Source organism: Salmo salar, chromosome 03, assembly GCF_965601325.2.
Source record: "Salmo salar chromosome 03, fSalSal1, whole genome shotgun sequence".
NCBI classification, from domain to species: Eukaryota; Metazoa; Chordata; class Actinopteri; order Salmoniformes; family Salmonidae; genus Salmo; species Salmo salar.
In genome coordinates this window covers 59,104,530-59,110,529 of record NC_138293.1, presented here as the reverse complement: position 1 = coordinate 59,110,529, position 6,000 = coordinate 59,104,530, and positions in this window count along the sequence as shown.

Here is a 6,000-nt window from a genome sequence, read left to right as displayed (position 1 = left end):
ATCTGTGGGGCATCCTCAAACGGAAGGTGGAGGAGTGCAAGGTCTCTAACATCCACCAGCTCCGTGATGTCATCATGGAGGAGGTGAAGAGGACTCCAGTGGCAACCTGTGAAGCTCTGGTGAACTCCATGCCCAAGAGGGTTAAGGCAGTGCTGGAAAATGATGGTGGCCACACAAAATATTGACACTTCGGGCCCAATTTGAATATTTTCACTTAGGGGTGTACTCACTTTTGTTGCCAGCGGTTTAGACATTAATGGCTGTGTTTTGTGTTATTTTGAGGGGACAGCAAATGTACACTGTTAAACAAGCTGTACACTCACTACTTTACATTGTAGCAAAGTGTCATTTCTTCAGTGTTGTCACATGAAAAGATATACTCAAATAATGACAAAAATGTGAGGGGTGTACTCACTTTTGTGAGATACTGTATATACCCTACTCTATACCATCTACTGCATCTTGCCTATGCCGTTCGGCCATCGCTCATCCATATATTTATATGTACATATTCTTAATCATTCCTTTACACTTGTGTGTATGAGGTAGTTGTGAAATTGTTAGATTACTTGTTGGATATTAATGCACGGTCGGAACTAGAAGCACAAGCATTTCGCTACACTTGCATTAACATCTGCTAACCATGTGTATGTGACCAATAAAATATGATTTGATTTGAAATTTGGTTTGATGTAGTTAACACAATCCTGGATGTTGTAAATCCAGCAGCACTACAGGAAGTATTCTCCACTCTGTCCCATCATATAATTGATTTTGAAACACAGAAACCTGTTTGTTATGGAATCAGTGGCAGTGGGGAAAGTGTGTTAGACATTGTTCTATCGACTTTCGTGATGAGGGAAAAACAATCAAGGAAGCTCTTTTCCTCTGAGCCTGGGTATGCCTTTGCTAAATTGTCAGTGAATAAGTTGCTGTTCACTGACACAAACAGGAAAACGCTCATCCAGAGGCGGCATGTTAAACGTGCAACCAGAGGGGAAAAAATTGTAGACCACCTTTACTCCACACACAGAGACGCGTACAAAGCTCTCCCTCGCTCTCCATTTGGCAAATCTGACCATAATTCTATCCTCCTGATTCCTGCTTACAAGCAAAACTGAAAGCAGGAAGCACCTGAGACTCGGTCCATAAAAAAGTGGTCAGATGAAGCAGATGCTAAACTACAGGACTGTTTATAAGAAATCCCGCTATGCCTTCCGACAAACCATCAAACAGGCAAAGCATCAATACAGGACTAAGATCGAATTGTACTACACTGGCGCCGACGCTCGTCGGATGTGGCAGGGCCTGCAAACTATTACAGACTACAAAGGGAAGCACAGCTGAGAGCTGGGTAGTGTCACAAGCCTACCAGACAAGCTAAATAACTTCTATGCTCGCTTCGAGGCAAGTAACACTGAAACATGCATGAGAGCATCAGCTGTTCAGGACGACTGTGTGATCACGCTCTCCGCAGCCGATGTGAATAAGACCTTTAAACAGGTCAAAATTCACAAAAACGCAGGGCCAGATGGATTACCAGGACGTGTACTCCGAGCATGCGCTGACCAACTGGCAAGTGTCTTCACTGACATTCTCAACCTCCCCCTGTCTGAGTCTGTAATAGCAACATGTTTCAAGCAGACCACCATAGTTCCTGTGCCCAAGAACACTAACTGGATCCTGGACTTCCTGACGTGCCTCCCCCTAGGTGATAAGGGTAGGTAACAACACGTCCGCCACGCTGATCCTCAATACGTGGGCCCCTCAGGGGTGGGTGCACAGTCCCCTCCTGTACTCCCTGTTCACTCATGACTGCACGGCCAGGTACGACTCCGACATCATCATTAAGTTTGCTGATGACACAACAGTGGTAGGCCTGATCACCGACAACGATGAGACAGCCTAAGAGGGAGGAGGTCAGAGACCTGATCGTGTGGTGCAAGGACAACAATCTCTCCCTCAATGTGATCAAGAAAAAGGAGATGATTGTGGACTACAGGAAAAGGAGGACCGAGCATGCCCCCATTCTCATCGACGGGGATGTAGTGGAGCAGGTTGAGAGCTTCAAGTTCCTTGGCATCCACATCACCAACAAACTAAGATGGTCCAAGCACACCAAGACAGTCGTGAAGAGGGCACGACAAAACCTATTCCCCCTCAGGAGACTGAAAAGATTTGGCATGTGTCCTCAGATCCTCAAAAGGTTTTACAGCTGAACAATCGAGAGCATCCTGGCCGGTTGCATCACTGCCTGGTATGGCAACTGCTCGGCCTCTGACCACAAGGCACTACAGAGGGTAGTGCGTACGACCCAGTACATCACCAGGGCCAAGCTTCCTGCCATCCAGGACCTATATACCAGTCGGTGTCAGAGGAATGCTCCAAAAATTGTCAAAGACTCCAGCCACCCTAGTCATAGACTATTCTCTCTGCTACCGCACGGCAAGCGGTACCGGAGCACCAAGTCTAGGTCCAAGAGGCTCCTAAATAGCTTCTACCCCCAAGCCACAAGACTCCTGAACAGCTAATCAAAAGGCTACCCAGACTATATGCATTGCTCTTTAATCTTTTGTTATGCTTATCTCTTACTTTTTTTTAGGTAATTTCTTAAAACTGCATTGTTGGTTAAGGGCTTGTAAGTAAGCTTTTCACTGTAAGGTCTACACCTGTTGTATTCGGTGCATGTGACAAATACAATTTGATTTGTTCCCTCTTCTCATCCCTGCTTCTTGTGAAAGCTCTGCAGTCTCCAACAGGTCTTCACAGCTCTATGACAATGTTGTGAATCTGTTCAAAATGTTCAATCAAGTCATGGACAACATTGGAAAGCAAGTAACATCTGTATCATCACTCTGAATCATCACTCTGGCTTTCCAGAGTGACCAAAGTGCTTACCATAGCTGTAACAACAATGGGAGCACTCCCTGATTCTTCCCAGAAAACAACAAGTCATGTAAACAGTGAACAGCCTGGATGCTTACAATGTTTGTATATTTATGAGAGCAGTTCATATGAAAGCTTAGTCAGCCAACATCACATTCTAACAACCTGGAAGCTTCACACAAGTGTGTTTGCAGGATATTCTTCCTGAGTATATGTATATATATATATATATATTTTTTTTTTTACCTTTATTTAACTGAGTACACTGTATTGCTCCAGGTAGCTTCCATTCTGACGAAACAGAGATTAGAAAAGTAACACGTTTCTTGTTACACATTTAAGGTTTATTACTATGTTGGAGAAAAAAACACTTTAGTGCAAAGTATATGGAATCAACCGATTAAGGCAAATAACTGATCAAGTATAGTACAATTGTAGAAAATGATTTTCCCATAGGGTTTACGAACAAAACCTTTCTGTTAATAAGATGACATCACCATTTTAAACAAGGACACGCTTGATACACACTAGACCTAAATACAGTCTAAAATCGAAATACAGTATGTTGTCACAAGTACCATTCAACCTTCTTCAACGACACACATTAGAACATGTTCAATGTCTTACATACTTCAGTGTGAAGAGTATATTTCATCATCAGGGCTAAACTAAATAAATAGATAACTTTTCTGACTTTCTAGACTTTGTCTTGTGTTAATAAAAACTAGAAAAGGAACTTCCTAAACAGGGAATGACACACCTACCAGGAAATGACTCTAGGGGTGACTGTATTGACTAATAACCCTCTCGTGCCGGAGTCTGGTTCAAGCGGTAACACTCTGGATTCCCAGACCACACATACCTACAAGGCGACGGGATCAAGTCACAACTCGACCGTTCGTCTAAAGCCCTTCCTCACTGTTTGTTCTATACATGTCTTCCGAGTTCCTACTGTCCTGTAAAAATATATATAATAATAAATAAAACAAAGGGAAGGAGATCGGAGCTCCTGGTATATAAAAAATGACCTCTCTGCCAAACCACATACAGTACAAATCTCTTGACACCCAACAGGACATGACTCTAGGAATGACAGTATCAATCAATAAAAAAACACATACAGTATAAATTGAGAGCAGTTCATAGGAAAGCTTAGTCAGCCAACATCACATTCTAACAACTTGGAAGCTTCACACAAGTGTGTTTGCAGGATATCCTTCCTGAGTATATATATATATATATATATATATATATATATTTTTTTTTAACCTTTATTTATCTGAGTACACTGTATTGCTCCAGGTAGCTTCCATTCTGACGAAACAGAGATTAGAAAAGTAACACGTTTCTTGTTACACATTAAAGGTTTATTACTATGTTGGAGAAAAAAACACTTTAGTGCAAAATTGACCTCTCTGCCAAACCACATACAGTACAAATCTCTTGACACCCACCAGGAAATTACTCTAGGGATGACAGTATCAATCAATAAAAAAGCACATACAGTATAAATACATAAATACATTACAAATAAATAAATACCTGCATACACAAACAAATGAATTAAAATACACAAACAAATGATATCCCAGTACTTCATAAATATATAAATATATATAATTTTAAGTATAAATAAGTATCTCAGAGACTTTCAGGGACTTGCCACTATCTGGCAGCTATCGGTGTTGCTTTATCTCAAGGAAACTCTGAGAAAGCAATCAGAGGTGGTGTTGAGTGCCAGAACAAGCTAAGAACAAAACCCTCATGGGGAGAACGAGATGAAGAAAAGCAGGCACTCAGTCCTTGACCAGTTGCTATTTCCCAATTGATGGGGAACAGATAGGGGAACTGGTCCTATAACAGCTACCTGCAGTTATAGGATGAGGTCCAAACCTTGGCAGATACAGGGACACTACACAATTGGTTTTGATGCCATCCCCTATTTCAGATAAATAAAGTGCTCTGCTTGCTTCATGTTTTCAAATGTCCCGTTTGACCTTGATGGACAGATTAGATAGAAAGACTGAAGCAGGCTCGAACAGAAAGGAAACATGTTTCAGCCGGACTCCATCACTACGCAGTTGCCTTAGAAGTCCAATAGGCTTCTGGCACGGACGACCCCCCTACAGTCCTCCATCCATGTCTGCACAGGTTTTGCTGCTTCTGTAGAGTACAGTTCAGCCCCTCTGTCCTGGCCTGGAAGTCAGGTGTTCGACGTTGCGCAGGCTGCGTTTTAGGTTCTGTGTGAAGTCACGGAGCTGCAGCAGGGTAAAGTGAGTTGCAACCTGAACCTCGTAGTCCCCTGGGAGGCGTGAGGCCAGTCCCGAGGCCTCGTACTGGGACACACTGCTCATCTGGCCAGGCTCCTGCATCTGAACAACACAAAAACACACACATACAGAAAGTTATTAACCCTAAACGAACATCTCAAGTGTGATGATATGAGTGTAGGACCTCTATGATCTTGTGCCAGTGTGCATGCATGTGTCTACTTCTTATTACTTAGGGAGTTTGTGTGTGTGTGTCAGTCTCACCTTGTTGACCTGGGCCAGCAGGTCTCTGATGTCAGCCAGGAGTCCTGTCACCTTGTCAGTGGTCATACGCTCCTTCAGCTCACCCAGCACATCCTGATACAGCTGCAGCCCCGCAGACATACTGTTCAGACACACCTCCTGTAGGTGAATCAAACAGCTGGTCAGACAACTAACCTGGACCATGTCCAGTAGACTAGGACACAACCCAATAAGGAATCGTGTCTGAACTATTTGTGTCAGCTTTAATCTGTAACATTCAGGAGAACCATAGCATTGTTTCCCCTTCTCACACACACACACACACACACACACACACACACACACACACACACACACACACACACACACACACACACACACACACACACACACACACACACACACACACACACACACACACACACACACACACACACACACTTAGTGGAGGCTCCTCAGAGGAGGAAGGGAAGGACCATTGTCCTCAGTGCGTTTCATAAAATAAAAACACGAAATATATTCACGCCACCAAATAATTGATTAAAACACACTGTTTTGCAATGAAGGTCTACAGTAGTGTTAGTTTTTACTCTGTTTATTT